At 41.4% G+C, this 22,791-nt stretch overlaps 1 long non-coding RNA gene across 2 annotated transcripts in view; it reads right to left on the bottom strand.

Annotated features, from left to right (window-relative positions):
• Positions 1-213: 213 nt before the first annotated feature.
• LOC110348413 (uncharacterized) overlaps positions 214-22,791 on the bottom strand; it is a 29,666-nt gene continuing 7,088 nt past the window's right edge. For both annotated transcript variants that reach the window (XR_015451958.1, XR_002393630.2), the window contains 2 exons: positions 5,836-6,065; positions 214-4,785 (listed from right to left, as the gene is read on the bottom strand). This is a non-coding gene — a long non-coding RNA (uncharacterized LOC110348413). The remainder of the gene's footprint in view (positions 4,786-5,835; positions 6,066-22,791) is intronic.

Below are 22,791 nucleotides of genomic sequence, written 5' to 3'. Positions count from 1 at the left end.
AACCAGGAAGGTGTTTGGAGCATCTGGCCACATTTTGGGCCCTTCTAGGAGAGAATCAAAACTCTGATTAAATGGAAACTGTCACACCAGTAAACCTGCCTCGCTGACAGAGATCTGCCACAATGCTGTGAGACGGGTTTGCAGAACAATTTAGAGAAGTGTGAAGAGACCCAGCCCAACTTCCTCATTCTTAGCTGCTAGAAATCTCTGCTGTTCAGGAAATACAAAAAAGAGGAATATACCTTCCACTTATTTAATCTTCTCAGTTTTGCTGTGATAAACAGTGAAGGTGGCCCCAGAGAGAGCCTCAGCCAAGAGGAGAGGCAGCTGCAGGCCTCTCACAGAAGCCCAGCAAACCCCAACCCACCAAACCTCTGCTGAAACTCAGCTTCTGCCAACCCAGAGAGAGAGTGGTGAGTAGTAATGATGAAATGGGCTCTAGAATAAAAACTGCTCTCAAGTCATGACTGTCACTTACTAGCTTGAGCCATTAGAGAGGTGGCTCCAGAGGGTAGCTTGGAGGGGCATTAGCCACCATGCTCTCCATGAGACCCCAAAAGCTACCCCAATGATAGTAATCATCATTATGTGGACAGTTAAAATGCTGAAATGTTCTCGACCTTACATAAAACATGAATATAATTATATTAGAAATTTAGGGTGTTTCTATTATGTGCGATCCAAGTTAACATAGTGTCCTCCCTTGATCCCTTTGCCACACTAAGCCCTACCTATGTCAGTTCTGGAGCTAACACTGGCAGATCACTTCCATTCACTCCTCTGTTAAAACAGTAAAAGCTCTTATAGCTGCTGGGTACTTTCTGTTTGCCGGGAACTGAGCTGAATGTTTTCATGTGAATTATCTTATTTAATCCTCATAACAGTATAAAGTAGCTCTTTACCTCTTTGTGCCTCAGTTTCTCAAGTTCAAGACAGAAATATAACACTTACCTCTTGGGCCTACATTAGGGGTTAAAAAAGATAATATATGTAGAATGCTTGGAACTGGCACTTGCTCAGTCAATAGTAGTTTTAATGACTATAATGAAGCTGGAGATGAGGAAGTGGAGGAGGAAGAGAAAAAAGATGAGGAGATGAAACTGTGGCTCCCAGGGACAAAGCTCCAGCTCATACCTGGACCCTCCCTCTAGTGCTCATCCGCAGTGCTTTCCCTCAACCACGAGACCCGAAATGTCTCAGCAACGCTGCCAGACATGTTTTCTCATCCACACTCAGTGGAAGCAGAGAGGGCCTGGGAGAGACTTGGGTCTGGCATTGGATGGCCCCAGCCTTGGCTGTCAGCATCTAGTTCCTCTCTTGGCCATGCCCTCTCCTATCAGAGGAGCCTCCAAGTAAGTTCCTACAGGGAGTAAGTAGGAGAGCCAGTCTGGGATAGGCCAGGCCCGGGAGTTCAGAAAGAACCGTAAGGTTAGAGAACATGGGAATGAGGTCTGAGGTTTGAAGGCCAATCATGTAAGGACACAAGAATAATCTGGATGAGAGTAAAGGACTAAAGGAGTGTGTGGTAGGAACTAGTAACTCCCACATCCACTTCCTTCTTCCTCCTTTTAGAAACAGGCCCTTGGAGTCTTACCTGTCACATGGCACTTCAAATGGAGACTACATTCCCCACTCTGCCCTAAAACTGATGGTGACAATAGGAGTAAGTTCTAGACAAGTGGATGTTAATGGAAGTGATATGAGCAGACTACAGGTCACATCCTTTTCCTTTCTACCTTCTAATGTGCTGAAACCCAGACCTGGACCTTATGAGGTAGCTTCAGCCATGAAGACAAAGGCAACCCTCTGGGGTTGACAAAGCAACAAGACAGAAGGAGCCTGCGTTTCTAGTTGATGTCATCTAAGCACACCCGCTTACCTCTGGGTTTTTCCTTGAGAATTTTATAAATGTCAATCTTAATTACTTAGTCTCTTGGTTAAAGTCTCTTGGGAATACTCCAGCTGTTACACCAGCCAGTGGGCCACCCAATGCAAGAGCTCCTAGGGCCCTCTGAGGGGCCGTGGGGTTGGTTTTTGAGGTTTAAGAGGAAAGAGTATGAATTTCTTGGGTTCAGGTTCAAAACAGCTGGAGTGGAAGGGAGGTGAGCTTCTCCCATCAGAAAAAGCAGAGAAAGATCCCCTGGTGGACAGTTGGGACCAATTATAGGTCAACAAAAATGGTGTTTCCCAAAGTTCCAGCATGGTGACTATGAAGAATTCATTTCCAGGAAATAACAAGACCCAGCTTCCTGTCCATTGTATCTCAGCTTGTGCACCACTATATGGCCTGACACCCAAAAGAAGTTCAATAAATAGAGACCTGAATACTGAATGAAAGAATAAAGAAACTTACAAAACTTGAGCTTTTCAAACAAGGAACAAGGAACAGTTCCAACAGCAAAGACAAAGAGATGGGCACCACAAAGGAAAGGCAAGCATTGGCTCTGCCTGGCCAATTTCTTCATGGGACAAATCCTCTGAATAGTAAGGGATTGTGAAGGCTCTTTGAAGAATAGGCCTCTTTGAGCATCCCTGGGCCACTTCTCATACTTTAACAAGGAATTGGAAGACATCAAAAAGCCTATGGTTTTCAGAAAAACCAATTTTGAGAGATTGGCCCTGTGCTGTGGAAGATCTCAACTGAAAAATAAAGAAGACACAGTAAATGAAAATGCCTGCTTTCACCATTCATTCATTCAGTAACAAAAATTACTGTGGCTGTACCGAATGTCAGAACCCAACCAAGCACTGGTATTATAGTAGATATCATAGGGGACGGGGTGTGTGGCTCAGTGAATTCTGGTCATAAGGCTTTTCTGGCAAGAGCCTGGACATAGGTGCAAATACCACCCTAGAAACCCTGCCTTCTAGGAAAACGGGTCTGGGAGGTGCTTTGTTTTTAGTCAGAAACTCAGTGTGTATGACAGTGATAATAGTGACCACAGGCAAAATGTGGAACAGTGCCTGATATCAGGTAAAAGTGGTCACAAATCATACTGCTTAGTCGTACACATCAGGAAAGTATCTAAAAAAGGAAAGAGAACTGAAACCCTGGCTGGGTTGTTTAAACAAAATGCTGACTTACTTCTAGATGGGTGCACAGTTTTCCATTTACAGTTCATTTCATAGTTGAGGAAAACAGCATACACATTCAAAGATTATATCAGTCTTCCTTTCTAATTTGTATTTTAGACTCATTTGAGATTTGCAGAAAAGTTACAAAACAGTATGACGAGCTCTCTTTACCCATTCCACTAATATTAATATTTACATGATTATAGAATTATTATCAAGAGTGGAAATTCATACAGGTACATCATTGTTAACTGAACTACAGGCCTTACTGAATTTTGCCATTTTTCCAGAATTGTCCTCTTTTTCTGTTCTAGGATCCTATCCAGGACCCCAGATTGCATTTAGTTGTACTGTCTTATGTCCTCCAGTCTGAAATAGTTTCTCAATCTTTTACAAACTTGACTCTTAGAGTAATAGTCAATTGTTTTGTAGTATGATCCTCCATTTAAGTTTGCCCAATGTTTTCTTATCTGTAGAATCGTGTTATGCATTTTTGGCAAGAATATTAAAAAACTGAATTATGTCCTTTTCATTATTTTAAGGAGTTCATGACATTGTTATGTTTTAGGATCAATTTAGATTGATCACTTGGCTAGGTTAGTGTCTGCCAAGTTTCTCCACTGTAAACCTCTTATCCTTTTTTTTTTGGAACCAGGGCTCGAACTCAGTACCTCTTATCTTATTTGTAGTTGGAACATATTTTGGGTGCAGCTTTAGACTTTAAGACAAAACTTATCACTTGTAGTTGAGCACACACTTAACCTCTACATGCATTTGATTTCCTTGTGATATACTGCAGCTAGCGTCATTTTGTCACAATAGCTTGACCCCAAACTGTGTTGGAGTCTTAAGTTTTCATGGAACCCAGTAAGTACTCAATGGATATAGGTGGAAAGCTCTACAATGAAACACGGCCACTAAATGCAGTGTATGAGTCTTGTTTGAACTTTGATTTAAACAAATCAATTATAAAAGATTTAAAAGACAATCTAGCAAATTTTAATATAGGCTAAGATGATGAATGATATTAGTAAGTTATTGTCATTTTTTTAGGTGTGACAGTAACTTATTAATTATATTAAAAGTATCTTTTTCCCATAGAAATGAAATATCCATAGTGAAGTATCTTCAGGTAAAGTGATACGGTGACAGAGATTTGCTTAAAACAATCCAGGTAGAAAGTGTGGAGAAAAAATTACACAGAATAATAAATTTTAATCCTTATTTTTAAAATATTTTTATTCATACATATTTGCAGCACATAATGGTTACACGTTTTGTGGAGAGTTGGTACATGTACATAACACATCTTAATTCTTTTTACATCCCCTTCCCCTCCCTCCTCCCTTCAATTCTACATTAATCATTATTGAAGCATATGATATGACATGGAGTTCCATTATATTTTTGTAATTCTATGTATTACTGTAATGCCTAAGATAAAAAGTGAAACTTGTAGATAGAAAAAAAGTTTAGTTAGTTCATTTAGCCTGCCTTATAAAATACTATACTCCCCTATAATTTTTATTCTGCATTTTCTGAAAATCAGTCATCTACAATATCAAGAGCAAAACATCCCATTCTTAGTAGCCAGATGGTTGTTACCTTTGGATTCTCAATCTGCATGACGTTCCTGTCTCAGTGGCTTTTGCTGGGGGACACTTCCATCTCGAAGTGGCTTTTTTCTCAGGCAAACTCTTCAATGAGTTCCTGGAAACAATACATCATTGGAATGTATTTGTAAAGTGTTTTTCCTGGAATTCAAAGTATGATGTCATACATAGTGTGTCTGTACCTTTCTACCTATTTAGCCTGTCTTCAGCAAGTATTCCCCTTTCTTGTTGCTAAGTCCTTTCATTAATCCTTGTAGAGATTTCAGATACCATTTGAACCAGTGTTGGATTAGATAAATCAGTTAGCCTCTTAGAGGCTCAAATTCTTCATTTATAAAATGAGGCTACCATATACCTAGCACACAGGTCACTAGGAGAATTTCACAGGATAGTATGTGTGTTCTTATTCTGTGTATTTGTGCTACACTGAAAGTGCTCAAGAAATAAGACTTTTCTTCCGCAGTGGATAAGCCTGCTCCTGAGAGTCCCAGAACAAAACCCAGTGCTGGCACAGCCCGCCCCTGAAGGTAAGACATAGGCGATGTGACTTGCTGAGTGGCCAAACCACTGCCTCACTTGGTTGTTTTTAGAATACGATACAGAGATAATAAAAGGCAACAATCTCACAAATCTATGCTTTTTGACCTATCAAATATCTCTAAGCCACCACAGATGGTTGTGTAATATGCAACTATGTAGAACAGCAGATAGGCTTCCCAACTCACTTCCTGCCTCTTTCTCGCTGGCCCCCTCCATTACTTTTGTTCTGCTTCCTCTTTTCAATCTTGAGTGTAAATGGAAATTATAGAAATACTGAGTGTTTATGATACAGGTCAAAGTTGATGCGTCTAATAGTGCTTTGTTAACTGGAAAATGTATGTAGAACTTTTATTTCATTGCTTTACTTTTCAGAACAGGAATTACCCTATATGCATCACATACCTTTTGTTAAGATATTTATTTATTTTGTGGTTCTTGTTTCATCGATTGGTTCTGTACACATTCCAGGGCATGAAGGAATTAGTGGTAATTTAGGAAGCCTCCCAGCATGAATGAGATAGACATGATTCTCTTCAGAGATGATTCTCACTCCAAAGCATGCTACCTATTCTTGTACCTAAGAAATGACTTAGCTACAAATTCTTACCTGGCACTCAGTGTGTTCACCCATATGACTTTTGGTTTAGGGATTATACTTGAAACCATGTTGTGTTCCTTTTGTCCTAAGATGTAAGTCTTGTCTCTCCAGAACGGCAGGTACCCAGGCTTCTGATTGAGCCTCAATTTCGACAGCTCTGGAGGATTCTTGGAGGTGCCCTCCAGAACCCTATTGGTGTCTCAGTAGCGATATCACGCTTCCCAACTTGAATTCTGAACCTAAGAAATAAAACCAAAGAGCAAGTAGTTAGAATCTAAAATTTCACACTTATTATTGATAAAGTTTAGGGTGGAAGATCTAACTTATACCTATTGGTAAATGGAACCTCAAATTTAGGAACAACCCAGGCAAGGCTTTGCGAGGCAGGGGTGAACCTCTCTACAGGTCCACAGGCTGCCATGTGGGGCTGCACATAACTTATATTCACAGCAGACCAGCCTGTTCCCTAGAGGTCAAAGTGAGGCACTGGGCCAAACTCTCAGATTTTCTTCCCAAATTCACTAGGCAGAGAAGGAATTCTGCCATGGACCAGTCCTAACCAAGAACTGTTTTTTTCCCTCAATGTCTTCTTGAGACCTATGTTTATAGAGTGACAGTTTCCTTCAAGAGAAACATCTGGTCACCTTCTAATCTATTCTGACAGAGTAACTAAAACACCTCTCTTCCATGCCCTTTCTGGTGTTTACCACAAATTGAAGTTGTGTTCTGGCATTCACACCTCCCACACAGCAGTCACTTCTTCCGTTTACCTAACACCCAACACCTACTCACAGCCAGCTGTAGTCTGAAGGCACACAAGGGATAGCAGCTTGTATCTAGCATTTCCTTTAAAACAGTTGTAAGGATGCAACATGTCCCTCTTTTGTCCTTACATAGCCAATATTCTAGTGGCAACTTCCATATTTTTGGACTTCAGGGTCACTAAGTACACATGGCCCCACAACAATAAATGGAAAGCCTAATCATTGTGTGTCTTTAAAAGTCTGTTCCATTTACATAAGTCATAGCATTAGGTCAACACACAGTTTCATTTTAAACCTTTAATCAGTTATGTAAATACCAAAAGGTTCACCCTGAACTTGTGTGATATTAAGGTTTTTTCTTGTTCTGTAAACTTTCATTTTTGGATTACACATTATTAGGAAGACGGCCAACTCTTCCTTAGCCATCAGTCCTTCTCTGAGCAGTGTGTGTGTGTGTGTGTGTGTGTGTGTGTGCGTGTGCATGAGCATCCAAGTTTGTGTGCGTGTGTGTGTGATGTCAGCATCCTGGTCCTGCAAATAAAAGTCACCTTTCCTGTTTTCTCAGCAACTTGAATCAATTCCAATTTTCCACTGGTTCCCTTGTTAGTGTTTGGTGTGCATGATTTCCTGGACTGTTCAAAAAACTTCCCACTCTACAGAATTTTCCAAGGCACCCAGGGCGTATTACATGGGGTGGGGGGGTGGGGGTCCTGATTCTTCAGACACCTAGCCTCTTTCTTTGCAGACCTAGCTGCTGGGCAAGTGTTCAAGGGAACCTGGCTGGTAGTCTGAGCTCCCATCCTCTTCCTGATGACACTTGATACTTCCTGCTGTAAAGTATGCAACATCAGTATTTTAATGACTTGCTGCTTTGTCTTTCTCCCTCCCTGATCAGTGAATCCTTCCCAGGCAAAAACTTTGTCCTGTTCTTTTGATCTCTCAATTATCTCCTGACTCCTAGTGGGAGCTCAGTTAATATTTAAGCAAAAACAGAAGGAAGAAAGATATGCCAGGCAGGAAGCAGGTTCCAATATGCCTGAAGAGCAGCACCTCTCGTAGAGAGCTGTGCCCACACATTTTCCCATGCCTCTCTCTCCTTTCCATGTCCATTCAACATCATCCAGGCAGAACATCCATTCCTGGCACACTTCCTAAAGAAGCCACTACACAGGTACACATACACGCATGCAGGCACACACAGTCATTCTCCGTCTCACTTTCCTCATCTTCACAATCTGATATTATTTTGGCTGCTTATTTATAGCTCCCTGAGGGACAACAGCTTCTGGATCTTAAATGATACCTGATAAGCATGAATTGAGTGAATAAATGAAGAAAGAGAGAGGAGGGAAATCTCACCTTTCCATTTTACCCTACGTAATTGACACTTTAAAAATGTACAGCCCTTGGGGCCGGGGATTTAGCTCAGTGGTTCCGCTGCCTGCCTCGCAAGCACAAGGACCCAAGTTTGACCCCCGGTACCAAAAAAAAAAAAAAAAAAAAAAATGTAGAGCCCTGGGATCCCTCACAGAGAAAAAGGAAGCTGTTCTATGGTCCTTTGTTGACTTGTTCCACCTTGCCCTTTAACATGCACTGCTGGGCCCAGAAGACAGCATTAGTGGGAGAACAGGGAGGTAGGTAAGAAATGTCTCCAGTCATTGATCCTTCAAGATGAAAGGCCATAAGGAAAGTGGTGACCCTGAGATGTGTAGCCCTCCTAGAGACAGCTCCGTGTTTAATGAAGGGCAGACAGAGCTTCTGACAGGGTGATGGAAGCACATTTTGCACAGATACCCACAGGCAGTAAGCAAAGATGGACGCTTACTTAGGGTCCGTCATTGCCCCTGTGAACAGGAGGCACGATGAGACCCCAGGGACCCAGGGGAGAAGGGTCACACTGTTTGGGTGTGGCAGCTGCCACAAGGTTCAGAGAAGGAGATATGTGGCTGGGGATCACCCCAAAGGATGCTGACCATCTTTTCCTTAGTCAACAGATGGTGTCTCTGATGCTTCTCTGATATTTGAGAAGCACTTTTTTGTCATTTCCTTTCATGTATCCAGATGTTTACCATTTGTCTTTTCTGTCATTAACCCACAATCACTTAATACTGGAAGCATAAAACATTTATGGCTATCCTCTGTAATATTTGTAGGTCACTAAGGGCATTAAACACTTGTTTCCACTGTTAGTGAAACTAAAGCAGAGTTCATAGGTCCATGACAGAGAAATATGAAATGCCTAAACTGACTGACAGAAGCCAAATGCTACAGAAATCCCATGGGCACCTTTCCACCTTCCTCTTTCATCAGTTTCACTGCCTGAAAAAACAACTTCTGGAATGTACTGCTTGAGTCCAACTAACTCAACAAAACAAGATCGAGTATCCTCTGAAGGTGTACAAAACGTATCCCTCCGTAATGAGTAATTGTGAAGCCAGTTCACACTCACACAGCCTTCGGCCTTGATGACTGAGAAGTGATTCATTTGGCTTTCTGACTTGTTAGCCCCTTGTATGTGTTACAAGATGACACTACTACGTGAGCTCATACTCTTTTTTTTAACCTTTGATATTTTTATTGAATTTATCTTTAAGCAGACTGTTTCTCCATTGGGGGAAAACTATTTGGTGGACTGGCAAGGGAGGTGACAGAGTGAGGATGGCATAAAACAACAACACGGCTTCAAGGAGGGACACTCCTCTGCACATTAATATTATAAGTTTTCCTAACTGTGGACAGAGATGCATTTACAAAGATCATGTTGCCTTTGGAGAAAAGGTACCACTCTAAGAAATACAGCGTACATATATGTCTTGGTTTGTTGAAAGGTTTGGGGCCAGTTCTATCTAATCCCATCTGGCCCAGGAACTATTTCATGAAGAAACTTAGTGACCAAGAGTTCCATCCTGGTGGTTTGGGGTACCCTGGACTGTTGGAAGGGGAACTTCCTAAGTGGCATGAGAGAGGCAGAAGGCTGAGCAAAGCCCTGCAGCACAAGTGGTTGTCTTTGGGTCTAGTTAGTTATCACTGTGGCTGTAGCCTGTGAGCAATGCTCCTCATAGGCTCTCTGACTTTATGCACTTAAGCATTCAGCTTCTTCTGTCCTACACCTGCACCAGTGATTTTTGAACATAAACACTTCACTACACATTTACTTCCTAGTAAATATATTATGGGCACTTCCCATGATGAAAGTAATCATTATGTTCGCCAAATATGCACTAATAAAAATTTTTTCAAATTATAAAAAGGATCTACTAAAACCATGGATGGCTCATGTGTAGTTTTCTGGGTTGGGAGGAAGATCCTCAGTGTATGCATGAAGAACAGCAGGAAGCACAGAGTGGGAAGGAGAGGGAGAGCTGAGCGGCAGCTAAAAACATAGAGCTAATTCTTTCAAATATTATCCGGCTCCATACATAGGATTAGGCCTTGTGCCTGTATATAAGTTTTGTTAGTGTGTGATTGTGCGTTCCTGTCCCTGTGGTTCCTTTTAGGGGTGCAGGACAGACATAAAGACCTTACATGTAGAAAAAAAGCAAGAAGAGAAGCTGGATGTGGCTTAGTCCCACACAATCAGGGATAAAGTATGGGTGTCCTGATGTCAGTGGATAAGGGGACTCAGACCTTGCACTCCAGTGGGACAGCTCTGAGGCATGTTCTATGCCAGCACTGTCCAGCAGATACAGGACATGAGTCACATATGTAATTTTACATTTAGTAGTCACACTTTAAAAAGTAAAATGGCACAAATGAAATTGATTTTAATAATATATTTTCTCAACCTCATACCTCTAAATTATCGTCATGTCAACACAGAATCAATATAAAGATTAACAAGGAGATATTTTCACCATTTTGATATTGTGTTAGAAATCAAGTGTATGTTTTACCCTTGGAGCACAGCTTAATTCTGATTTGAACGTTTTGAATCTTTGCTAACCAATGTGGCTAGTAGTTGCCATGTAACTACTTCTTCTCACCAGAGAAGTTTTATACTGTTTGCCAGGTTTCTGATGGGATTGAGCCCAAATTGCCCCCAGTAGCAATCTTTGAATGATATACCGTATCTAGACTTCCTTCCCTCCTTGAACAATTTCTTCACTCTTTTGCCAGTGCTTCCTTGAATAATCTACCAAATTAACTATTTGTTCTTATATCCTGTCTCCAGGTCACGTTCTAGGAACTCAACCTAAAACAGGGCACAAAACCTGTCAGTACTAAGGACAGCTACGTCTCCTATTAGTTATGTTATTCCTTCTGTTATTTTTACATGGAATGAATTCTTACTAAAAGTTATGGTAAACTGTATTCTGTGCTGTGATAGCCTAGGAGAAATCTCTGTCCATTCTTGAGCCCAAATAGCAAAAGAGAGGACATCCCATCCAGAGGCCAAAATGGTAGGAGCAGGAGCCGGGCAACAAAGATAACCGTGCCCCCCGCAGAGGGGCGATCTCACAAAGGCCACAATGGCAATGTGGCTGTGTGACAGGGGGGCTGGGGCAGAAGAACGCCAGGGACCCAGTTGGCCCTGCAGACAGTCAGATGAGCCAGGGAACGGCTTCCAGTCACCAAAGCAAGGGGAGGGAGTGCCAGGTGCCACAATTTTATATTTAAAGGGAAATTTCTTCAGAGACTCTTCTACCTCTGCTGTTGGGCACAATAAAGAAAAACCATGGCCAGTAGAGATCCAGACTGATGCTAGCACTGTTCATCAATTCCTCCAGGAGAGAGAAGTCGAGCATGACTTACAGTGATGTCAGACAACACATAACACAGCAAAGACGAGAGAGCAATTTCATGCTGGTGAGCACTGAAATAGCCCGAGAAGAAACCTGACCCCATAATGTCTACATATATTAAAATCTTTTGTCAATTATTTATCTAATGAAAATGGAAATAATTTCCCTCTTGCTTATTTATAGTCTGTCTCCAATTCTCTTATGCAAAATGGAATAGTCCTTTGAGAACCTAGCTGAATATCTCCAGGCACATTTCTCCACAAGCCATTATTTCCCCGAGTAAATGCTAATATATCTCAACCTCCATGTGCCAGACACTTCTTGTGTGAACAAAATATCCTATCTAACCTTAACTTCTAAAATCATGTGTCTTCACCACCTTGTCCAAAACATGAACTTAAAATAACAATATTTCATTTTAGTTTTCCACAATAATGTATACTTTACTGAAATTACTCTAAGGTCATCAATAACCTCCTATCCTAAAATTAAGGGACTTCTTTTAGCTCTCTTCCTGCTTGAATTTTTTGCAGCATTCAACATATTAAACAACCTTATCTTTGTTCATGCCATTTCAACATTTATTTAGTAGTTACTCTAGTCTAAGAACTATCTAAACATCTTAAATACCTTAGAAAATAAAACAAAGAAGGCTGCCCTTATAGAGCTCACATTATAGGAGGGAAGATATCATAAAGCATGAATCTAAGTGTTACGTTGTTATCTAAAAATGTCCCCCCAATGCTTATTGTGTTTAGGGCTTGGTTGCCAGCTGATGGGCTTTTTGGGTCATGTGGACTCTAACTTCATCAGTTAATTAATCCAATCATGATATCATAATTTGGCGCCATTATTGGGAAGTGACAGAAACAGGAGATGGGGCCTAGTTGAAGACAGGATCATGGAAGCACCACCTTGGGGACTATATCTGGTCCTTTGGCTCCTTCCTCTTTCTGGTGCTTTCCTTCTCTCTCTGCTTCCCAGCTGCCATAAGGTAAGCAGCTTCCCTCTGCCATGCCCTTTTACCATGATGGTTTGCCTCACCACAGCCCAGAAACAAACCAAATTACCATGGACTGAAACCTCCGAAACGGTGAGTCAAAATAAATCTTCCCTGTTTTAAATTGTTTCTGTCAGGAATTTTGTCACAATGACAGAAAGTCGATTAACACATAAATGCCAGAGTATATTAGAAGATAAGACTAAACTGCCCTTTCAGGACCATAAGGAAAGGCCTGGGCTTTGGAGGCAGGAGTCAGAGGCGGGAAGACAGCAAAAGTATCCCCAAATAGTCTGTAAATTCCCAAGCCTCACAAAATGCGCAACAAAAAGCAGTTGGGGTGCTGCCCTACAGCTGAGTCTAGCAGGTTCTAGTCCTCAAATCCCCCTCCCCCACCTTCCCTCCCCCTCCTCTCTCCTGCCCCCAGGTGGTGAGTTCTGCCAGATAACCTCCTCAGCCTTCAAGCTGCTTTCTGTCCAGGAGCCCTTGTCTTCCTCTCCTCTACCTCATCCTCCACGTCGCTGGTTGGGGAATCGTCTTCTGAAATATAAATCAAATCCTGCCCTTACCTTTTTTCTAAAACAGACATCCTAAATTGGCAATATACTTTTTAAAAATCCCCTGATAATATATACACTGAGATCCAGACTCATCTACTGATAGAAGCCTACCTAGAAGAAACACAAGGAATCATTTTTCTCTTGAAGCATGTGCAAAATGCTATTCCTTTTAAAGGAGGGCTGATAAATTTGTCATTCCTCCAAGAACTACCTACAGTTGAAATAAACAGAAGATTCTAAAAACTAGATGGCTGATAGAGCTAAGCTAATTTGACAGACACCCAGATAATCACAAGCAGTTGGTTTAAGATTGTTTAGAGCTGGCACCAAGCAATTTAAATCACGTGAAGTGAGCTCGATACCCAGAAGTTGAGGAACTGCAAATTAACCCTCACATTTTGACATGGCTAAAAGCAAACTAGGTGCATAACTGTGCGATCAAACACATTGAATTAACTGCTATTCCTGAGCAATGGTGAGTTTTGCTTCTGCTTTGAAGTAAATCAATAATGATGTAGGCACTGCCCAGAGGGAACTGGTGCTTAGGGAGGTGGGCTGGGGGCTGGGATCCCTCAAATCAGCATAATTGAGGGAAGAAACTGCATTGTGGGTGAGGGGATGAGTGTCACCATCGAGAAAGCCAGGCTGACAAGCATCAGATCTGAAAGATGAGTTAATAATGAGAGTGATTTTCGAGAATAGTGAAATACCGTAATGACAATTGCTAACATCTCTGGCCTGCTTGGGATATGCAAGAAACTAAGCACCTTGCATCAATCAAGCTGTAAGATTTTGCTATTTCTTTTTCTTTAAATGTTAGTGTTTCCCAGTATTCACTTTTACTCTTCTTCTCTTCACTTATTTAAGCTTTTTCCTCGGGTAAATGAGGAACCTGGGGCACAGAGCAGTTAGGTAACTTGCCTGAGCTTGAAGAGTAAGTGGTAAAGGAATGACTCAAGCCCAGGTAAGGGAGGCTAGAAACCAGAAAATGGGGTGTGAGTCCAAAATCACAAAGATGGAGGTCAGGGTGGAGGATGGGGCAAGGGATGTGTTGGTGCAAGTGGAGGAGAAGAGCTACAGAATGCTGAGTTCTCCTTTACCTGCTTCCTGTGTGTCATGGGAGTAAAAATAGCAGCTGAGGCCATGCAGGTAAAGGGATTAAGAACGGCCTCTGCTCAGTTATTCAGTGCACTCTTACTGGGCACCCACTATATGCCAGGTGCTGTTCTAGGAGCAGTGTTGAAAAAGTCGATAAAGTGCTTGCTTACTTAAGTTACAGTCTAACTGGATAATAATGCATTAAATATTAAACAATAAAGGCAGAGACCTCAGTCCCCCACTCTCACAGCCAGCTCTTTTCAAGGTGAAGCCTCACTAGAATCAGATTAGGAAAATTAAGGGAAGGATAAAGGAGAAAAATAACAGCTTCCTACCCTTCAGGCCAACCCCTTTCCCCTCTAGCAAAGATGCTAAAGGTGCAAGTGGCTCTCACCCTGTGCATGCTAGGCTAACAGCCTCACCTCTGGTGTTTTCATTACACACACACACGTGCGCACACAAAGCTGGCCAGGCTGGGCTTGAATACCTTACAGGAAAGAAAACATTACTTCCCAATGCAACCCACTCTGAGAAATGAACTTTTTATTTTCATTTTCTATATTTGTTTACCTTATATTGATTGCTGCTAAAGTTCATCTTGACCCTGAGTCTGCCATTAAAACGAACTTCTATCCTCAGTTTTGGATTATCCTCAAATTCATAAAAATACTTTCTGCAGAAGTGGTCTTAAAGTCGTGCTCTGTAAAGCCCTAGATGTTTTGAGGGAAGGCTCCGAGGTGTTGAAGTGTGTGAGTACAAGAGAAAAACTACAGACCTGTTAAGCTTAGATCTCAGATGTCTCCCCAAAAGTCTCACGTATTCACAGGCGGGGGTTTAAGAGGGTGACTGGACCACGGGGGCACTGTACTCATCAGTGGATTCATCCATTGATGAATTCAGTACCTAAATGTGTGTTAGGAGCTGAAACCTGACTAGAGGTGGTCACTGGGGGCATGGCCTGGAAGACTACCTCCTCCCTTCTCTCTCTGCTTCTTGGCTACCATGGGTTGAGCAATTTCCTCTGCTATACCCTCCTGCCATACTGATTCTGCCTTGGAATCAACCAACCATACACTGAATCCTCTGAAAACCAGGAGCTAAAATAAACTTTGCTTTTAAATTTCAGGTCAGGAAAATGACTAACATGAGTCCTAACAGACAAGGACTTGAGAACTCAACCTCTTCTTAGTGGCAACTGGAGTAGGTCCACCTTTCTCTGTTTCACTGAAAGGTGTTGTGCAAGGAGAAAAATGTTTGAAAACCCCCATTTCTGATATTTATCCCAAGCCATCAGCACAAATGTTGAATTGAACCAAGTCGAGAACAGGGTCCTAAGGCACATTTCAGCACACATTGAGAGCACTCATATTGTGGGGGGAATGGGGGGAACATAAGTTGTGAACCAAGCACAAGTCTTTCATCTAGATCCCCAAGACTTAAAGGGGATCCTGCAAATGTCTCCCTGAAGCTGTCAGTGTGTTATGAGTTTCACCACTCTATTATGTCATTTGTTCTCAGCCCTGGTTCCACATCAGAATCAGGGAAATTTTAAAATCACTGCAACTGGGATATAACCAAGAGAAATGAAAAAAAATATCAGCATTGAACCCAAGGCCTTCAAACTGAGCTACATCCCCATTACCTTTTATTTTTGAGACAGAGTCTCACCAAATTGCCAAAGCCCAGGGTGGATCTGAATTTGTGATCATCCAGCATTAGCCTCCCAAAATGCTGGGATCACAAGTGTGTGCCACCAGGTCTATCCTGAGATGCTCCTTTAATATTCCTTCCTAGAATGATGCCTGCTGTGTTCCTTACTTTTCTCTCATTGATGAGACCCAAAATAGCCGACACCCAAGGTTAGAGGGGGAAGGGTTTATTTGGCTTACAGTTCATACAGGTTTCAGTCTATAATCAGCTGGCTCCAAGGCAGGATGGCGTGGCAGACAGGTCTTGCAGAGAAGAAACAGTTCATGACAGCCAGAAGGTCACAAAAGCAACAAGAGACCTTAAAAACATCTTTCTGCCCCTTTTATCTTATTCAGACTACCAAGATTAGGGCAGTGCCAAACCAATCACTCAAGTATACTGGTATGGTAGTCACACACCCTTAAGCCTAGCATGACATACTTTAGATTCAGCCATCTACTACTGCATGGGCCTTTGGGGGGACATCTAAACACAACCCATAACACTTGCCATTAACCCTGTCCTACAGTCCACAAGTACTTCCTTTTTCTCTTTTTGAGACCTGTACTAGTTAACATTCCCAATTTTCAGCTCCCCTCCTTCTTGCCCATGACCCTTCATAGACCCTCAGCAAGAGCAGGCATTGTCACTAGAAAGGTTCTTTCTATACCCTGGGGTAGAACCAGGAACTTCTCAAAGAAAGCTGCTTTATCACCATCTCTTCTCTCATCAGAGAATATATTTGGGAAAACTCACTGGGGACTATGAAGTCTTTCCTACATTCCTGAGCTGTGATCTCCTCTTCATGAAGTTGAGGTCACTTTCAGAGTTCTGTTGCATCAATTATGTCTGTAGGCCTTGAGCAGTGGGTCTATGTCTTGCCTCTCCCACCTACTGTGGCTCCAGAATGCTCTTTTTCAGTGTCTAAGAGCCTGAGGGACCCTTTGCCCGCCAGGCCTGAGGTGCTCACTTTCCCATTCAGGAATTGGAATATCACTGGTTGAGTCTCCTAGCTTTCTTTTTTCTGCCTTGGGCACTGGGAACAGACCAGACCACTTTAAACCTCATGCCTTGCCCCAGGGAATGGTCAGGAGTCCTAGCTTCTCTGAATCATTATATCCTGAAGGACTTAGCTCAGCCTACAACCAGTAATTAAGAATATGAGCCTTGTTTCCGGACAGAGCTGTGTTGGAATCCTGATTCTGCCACTTGGTAGGAGAGTAGCCTTGGGCAAATCATATTCTAAGCTTCATATTTTTGTCTACCTAGTAAAGTTAATACAGTCTACCTAGAGGGACTGTAAAGGGGATTAGATTGTGACAGCAAATGTCAAGTGTTTGACCCAGAGTGAGTGTGAAATAAATTGCTAGTGATTGTCTTCCCGGGCAGCTCGTGTTAAGACTGAGAGACTTAGCCTCTGCTCCAACATCCTCCTAATGGCACATGGGCCTACCATCTCCAAACACTTTAATACCAGGTGCCTGCCTGTACCCTCCAAAAGAACAGTCTTCTAGGGGGAGGCAGAGAGAATGGTCCTTTCTCTCATCGGCCCCAGCAGTGTCCTGGCAGTGAGGTACACTTTTGCCCAGGCCCATTCTCACCACCTCAGCCCCTCCTGGTCCTTCCTTCCCATTCCTGGAGACAGGGCCTCCTGGAATCGTCACAAAATCCCTGTGCTGAGACAGCTGGATTTCACCCAATTGCTTGGCTATTAAAACCCAGAAGTGCCTGTTTCAAAATCGGCCACTTTTTTCCTCCAACTATATACAGGAAGTTTATAATCCACTATTACCTGGAATAGAATGTGTTGCTCAATACAACATCTGGTATCTGACAGGAAGTTTGGAATAAATCATTAAGCATTAAAGCCCCACCTACTTAAAAGTCTTCCCACTCAATTTAAATACTTCCTTTTTGTGTTGGCTTATCAGTCAGAAATGGTTTCCTTTTCCTGCCCTATGCATTCCTATAATAGCTACCTTTATTGAATGCTTATTAATTGTTTCAAGTGAATTGACTAGCATATCCACAAAATTCACATTCCCTAAAAACATAGGATGAAATCTTATTAGAAAATAAGTACATGCACTCCTTAACAATGGGGATACATTCTGGGAAATCCATCATCAGACAATTTTATCATTGTTACAACATCATAAAGTGTACTTACACAGGCCTAGAGGGTACACGTACCTGGGCGATACAGCATACATACATACAAAGGGAAAGAGACCAAGGGTGCAAATGGGGAGGTAAAGGGAAGGGGGTTGTTGGGGGGGGGGGGAGAGAGGGAGAGAGGGAGAGAGAAACATCTGTTGCGCCTAGGGCTATGATGAATAAAATAATGTAAGATTAAATCAAGCATAAGGGAAAATTATGCAATCAAGAGAATCAGTAAACACAAGATGTATGATGTTGCTGCCAGCATAACACAGCATATTGTTTTATAGCAAACATTTTTATAAGCAGACATACACTCTAAAATAACAATAAATGCATAATATAGACAGGCATAGTGTCACACAACTGTAATCCCAGCACTCTGGGAGGCTGAGTCAGAGGATCACAGGTTGGAGACCAGCTTGGGCAATTTAGTGGCTTAGCAAGACCCTATGTCGAAATTAAAAAAAAAATTTTTTAATATCTGGGTATATATCTCAGTATGAAAGCTCTGGGCTCAATCCCCAGTACAAAAAAAAAAAAAGTATAGTATAGTGCATACATAAACCAGTAACATAGTCATTTATTATCAAATATTGTATACTGTATGTTATATGCTATACTTTAAACAACTGGCAGCACAATAGGTTTATTTACACTAGCATAACCACAAATACATGAGTTATACAGTGTAATACAATATTATGACAGCTATAACACTACTAGGTGAAGAAAATGTGGTCCATTGTTTTCTGAAATGTCATTATGTGGCTCATACTGCAGCATCTTTACAGATGTAATCAAGTTAAGACGAGATCATGCTGGGTGAGGGTAATCCCTTAATTCAATGGTTGATGTTCCATAACAAGGAAATGTGGACACAGAAGCAGAGGAGAGCATAATGAAGGAGGGTATGTGAAGAGGGAAACAGATTTCAAGTGTGGCTGCCTCAAGCCAAGGGAGACCAGAGATTGCAGACAACTACCAGGAGCTAGGAAGAGGCAAGGAAAAATTCTTCCCTAGGGCCTTCAGAAAGAGCATAGCCCTTCTGATTTTGGACAGCTAACCTCCAGGTCTATAAGAGAACCCATTTCTGTTGTTTTAAGCCACCTCGTTTATAGTAACTTGCTAGGGCAGCCCTAGGAAAGGAATACACCAGTCTAGATGTGTCACATGACAAACATTATCATTTTTTTTTTTTTGGTACCAGGGATTGAACTGGGGACCTTGTGTCCAAGGCAGGCACCGGAACCACTGAGCTAAATCCCCGGCCCTAACATTACCATTCTTAACCACTGTGACATGCTGCCTTGTGTTTGTAGGACCTAAACTGTATCCTTTGCAGTACATTTATCAGACACTATATATTTCATAGAGGGAGGCAGATGGTGCCCCTAGAAGTTGAGGTGGAGAGGGAGGTTGTGTGAGGAGATGGAAGAGAAGTGGAATTATTTTTTTTTTTTTAAGTAGGAAGAGAGAGACCATGAGGACCTCTCAGCACGCCCACCAGCTGCCAGCATAACCGCGCCTCCACGCCCTCTGGCCTCCTGGCTGTGCAGCTACCTGGTTCCACACTACAGAGGCACAGGGGGGCATAAAGGCCATTATCCTGAGCTACAGAAGTGAACAACAGATAGAGGGCCTCTCTCAGGCTCCTTGAAAACTGAAGCCCACTGGAAAAGGGAAGAGAATTTCTGCAATAAAGGCACACCAGACCACTGTACTTGGTAAGTTGGAGGGATCATCATCTCCCATTGGAACCTGGACTATCTTCAGGGGAAAGGCAGCTGAAACCTACATAGAACTTTGCAGAGTTCAACCCTGCAGGAGGACAGGGAGCTCAACTTGGGACTTGCAGCCAGAAATCTGCCTAAATCTCACGGGTCTGTGACTGGCTTGCTGAGACTCATTGACTTATATCTGCACACTGCTGCCCACGTTGTCTATTGTGACAGCAGAGACATACCCTGAAGGAGGTCCTTCATTTTTATCTATTATTTGTTATTTTCAAAACTATCACTGGGTTTTTTTTTTGCTCTTATTTTTAATTTTTTTTTCTTTTTCTACTCTTTTCAAATTTTTATTGTTCTCTTTTTTCTTTCTTTGCTCTTTTCTTTCTCTCTCTCTCTCCCTCACTCCCTTGGTGTCCCACATTGTGCTTCATCTCCCTTTGTGTTCCTGTTCTGGCCCTAATTCATATTTCTTCTTTATTTTTCTTTCCTTCTCTCACCTGTGTCCTCTGACATCACTGTTAACCTTCCCTTATCCTTCTACCTACCTATCCGTCCCTCCCCACCTCCTTCTAACTCCCCATCCCAAAGGGTAAAGTTTATTCACTATAAACATATGTTAGGTTGATCCTTGATTTTGATTTAATTCACACAGTTAAAGGTGATAGATTAATAACTACCACAAATTGTCATTTTCTAAGATGTACTTAATGCTATGGTGTTGCTGATTGTATCACTTGGGCTAACATGTTGTGATTAATCTAATCAGTAGTCCTTCCTGGTATAATGAAAGCCATTAGAGACTTAAAACTTAAAGACCAGCTATACCTGGAAGACACCTCTGAGAAGCAATCATTCCATAAGAGTTCTAAATACAAGCAACAAAGATACTTACAATAAGCAACTTCGAAGTATCAACCCAGGAATTAAACCAAGGACAGTACCAAAAAAAAAAAAAATGAGAAGACATTTAAGCAAGGCATAAATTCAGACTTCCGCCCCACAAAAGGCAAATTCTGGGGGAAAAGAGGTGGAAAAGTCTGATAATCAACCACCTGGACACCCTGAACTAATAGCACAGGAAGTAACAAAACAGATGAACGAGGCTCTAGAAAAATTCAAAGCAGAAATAATCTCCCAGATGACTACAGAGATGGTGAGCAGAGTGAAAGACATGATTAGAAGCTCTAGAACAGAAACAGATAAAAAATATAGATGAGCTCAGAAACATCCTGGAAGCCATGAATGCCCAGCATAAGAAAGAAATGGAAACCATGAGACAGATTCAAACAGATATTCAGGAGATTAAAAACTCCATTGAAAGCATGCAGAGCAGATTAAGGGAATGTGAAGATAGAATATCAGATATAGCAGACAGGATTGTGGAAAACAGATCTTTTCAAAATAGTAAGGAACCACAAGAAATCAATCCAGGAGCTGCTAGATGATGCAAAGAAGAATAACAAAAGACTGATAGGAGTCCACAAAAAAACTGGAGAAAGTACAATTGACATAAAAAAATTGTTCACAGAAGTAATAGTAGAAAACTTCCCAGACAGAGGTAGAGAATTGGACATACAGGTAAGTGAGGCATATAGACCTCCAACTAGCCATAAACAAAACAAAAATCTACACCTACACATATAATAGTCAAGATCCCAGAAACCCAACAGAAGAACAAAATCCTACAAGCAGTTAGAGAAAAGAAACAAATCACCTACAAAGGAAAGCCCATCAGAATCACGGCAGACTTCTCAACACAAACCCTCAAGTCAAGGAGAGCCTGGAATGAAGTATTTCAAACCCTAAAAGAAAATAACTTCCAACCTAGGCTGTTGTATCCTGCAAAATTATCTTTCAAAATCGATGAGGAAATTATATACTTCCATGACAAAGAACACCTGAGAAGTTTTATGAACACCAAACCAGCACTCCAAACAATTCTAAATAATATCCGAAGGTCACAACTCCATGAGGCCAAACAGAGAGAAGCCACCAGGCAAGGTAAGAAACTAAAGGGAAAGGGGGAAAAATAAGAAATAAAAGAGCCAACAACAGTAAAACATCATGACAAGGATGAGTCAATATCTATCAATTATAACCATCAATGTTAATGGCCTCAATTCACCAATCAAAAGAAATATCCTGGTAGAATGGATTAAGAAGCAAAATGCAGCAATATACTGTATATAAGAAACACACCTAACTCAAAAAGAAATTCATAGACTGAAAGTAAAAGGATGGAAAACAGTTCTCCACTCCACAGGAACCCAGAAAAATCAGGGGTAGCAATCTTATTTGCAGACAAAGTAGATTTCAAACCAAAACTAATTAAAAGAGACAAAGATGGTCACTACATCCTTGTGAAGGGAACAATCCAAGAGGAAGAGAAGACAATCATACATATATATGCACCAAATACGAATGCCCCCAACTATACAAAACAAATATTAATGGACCTGAAAAACTAAATAAGCACTAATACAATTGTAGTGGGGGAGCTCAGTACCCCACTATCACAAATAGACAGATCATCTAGACAAAAAATTAACAATGAAATTCTAGAACTGAACCAAGTTATTGAATAAATGGACTTAATAGATGTTTACAGAGTGTTCCACCCCAGAATGTTTACAGTGTTCCACCCCAGAATACACATTCTTTTCAACCACACACAGGTCATTCTCCAAAATGGACCACATGCTAGTTCATAGGACATGTCTAAGTAAATGTAAAAGAACTGAAGTTACTCTCTGTATATTATCAGATCATAGTGCAATAAAATTGGAGATCAATAACATAAAAAACTGCAAAACCCCGACAAACACATGGAAATTGAATAACACCCTCCTGAATAACCAATGAGTCACAGAGGAAATTAAAGAAGAAATTAGACAGTTTCTACAAGTAAATAATAATGCCAGTACAACATACAAGAATCTCTGGGACACAATGAAAGCAGTTCTACATGGGAAATTCATAGCAGTGAATGCCCATATTAGGAAAACAGAGAGAACTCAAATAACCTAAGGCAGAACCTCAAGCCCCTAGAAAAAGAAGAGTATAACAAACCCAAAGGTCATACAAGAGAGGAAATTATAAACATCAGAGGAGAAATCAATGCAATGGAGACTAACAGAATGATACAAAAAAAAATCAATGAATCAAAGAGTTGGTTTTTTGAAAGAATAAATAAAATCCATAAACCTCTAGCCAACCTTA

The sequence above is a fragment of the Heterocephalus glaber genome, unplaced genomic scaffold (genome assembly GCF_053883595.1).
Source record: "Heterocephalus glaber isolate CG9 unplaced genomic scaffold, H.glaber_assembly_v1.0 deba00001442, whole genome shotgun sequence".
In the NCBI taxonomy this organism is placed as follows: domain Eukaryota; kingdom Metazoa; phylum Chordata; class Mammalia; order Rodentia; family Bathyergidae; genus Heterocephalus; species Heterocephalus glaber.
Note: the sequence above shows the minus strand (reverse complement) of the source record. Positions and strands in the feature narration are given on the sequence as shown.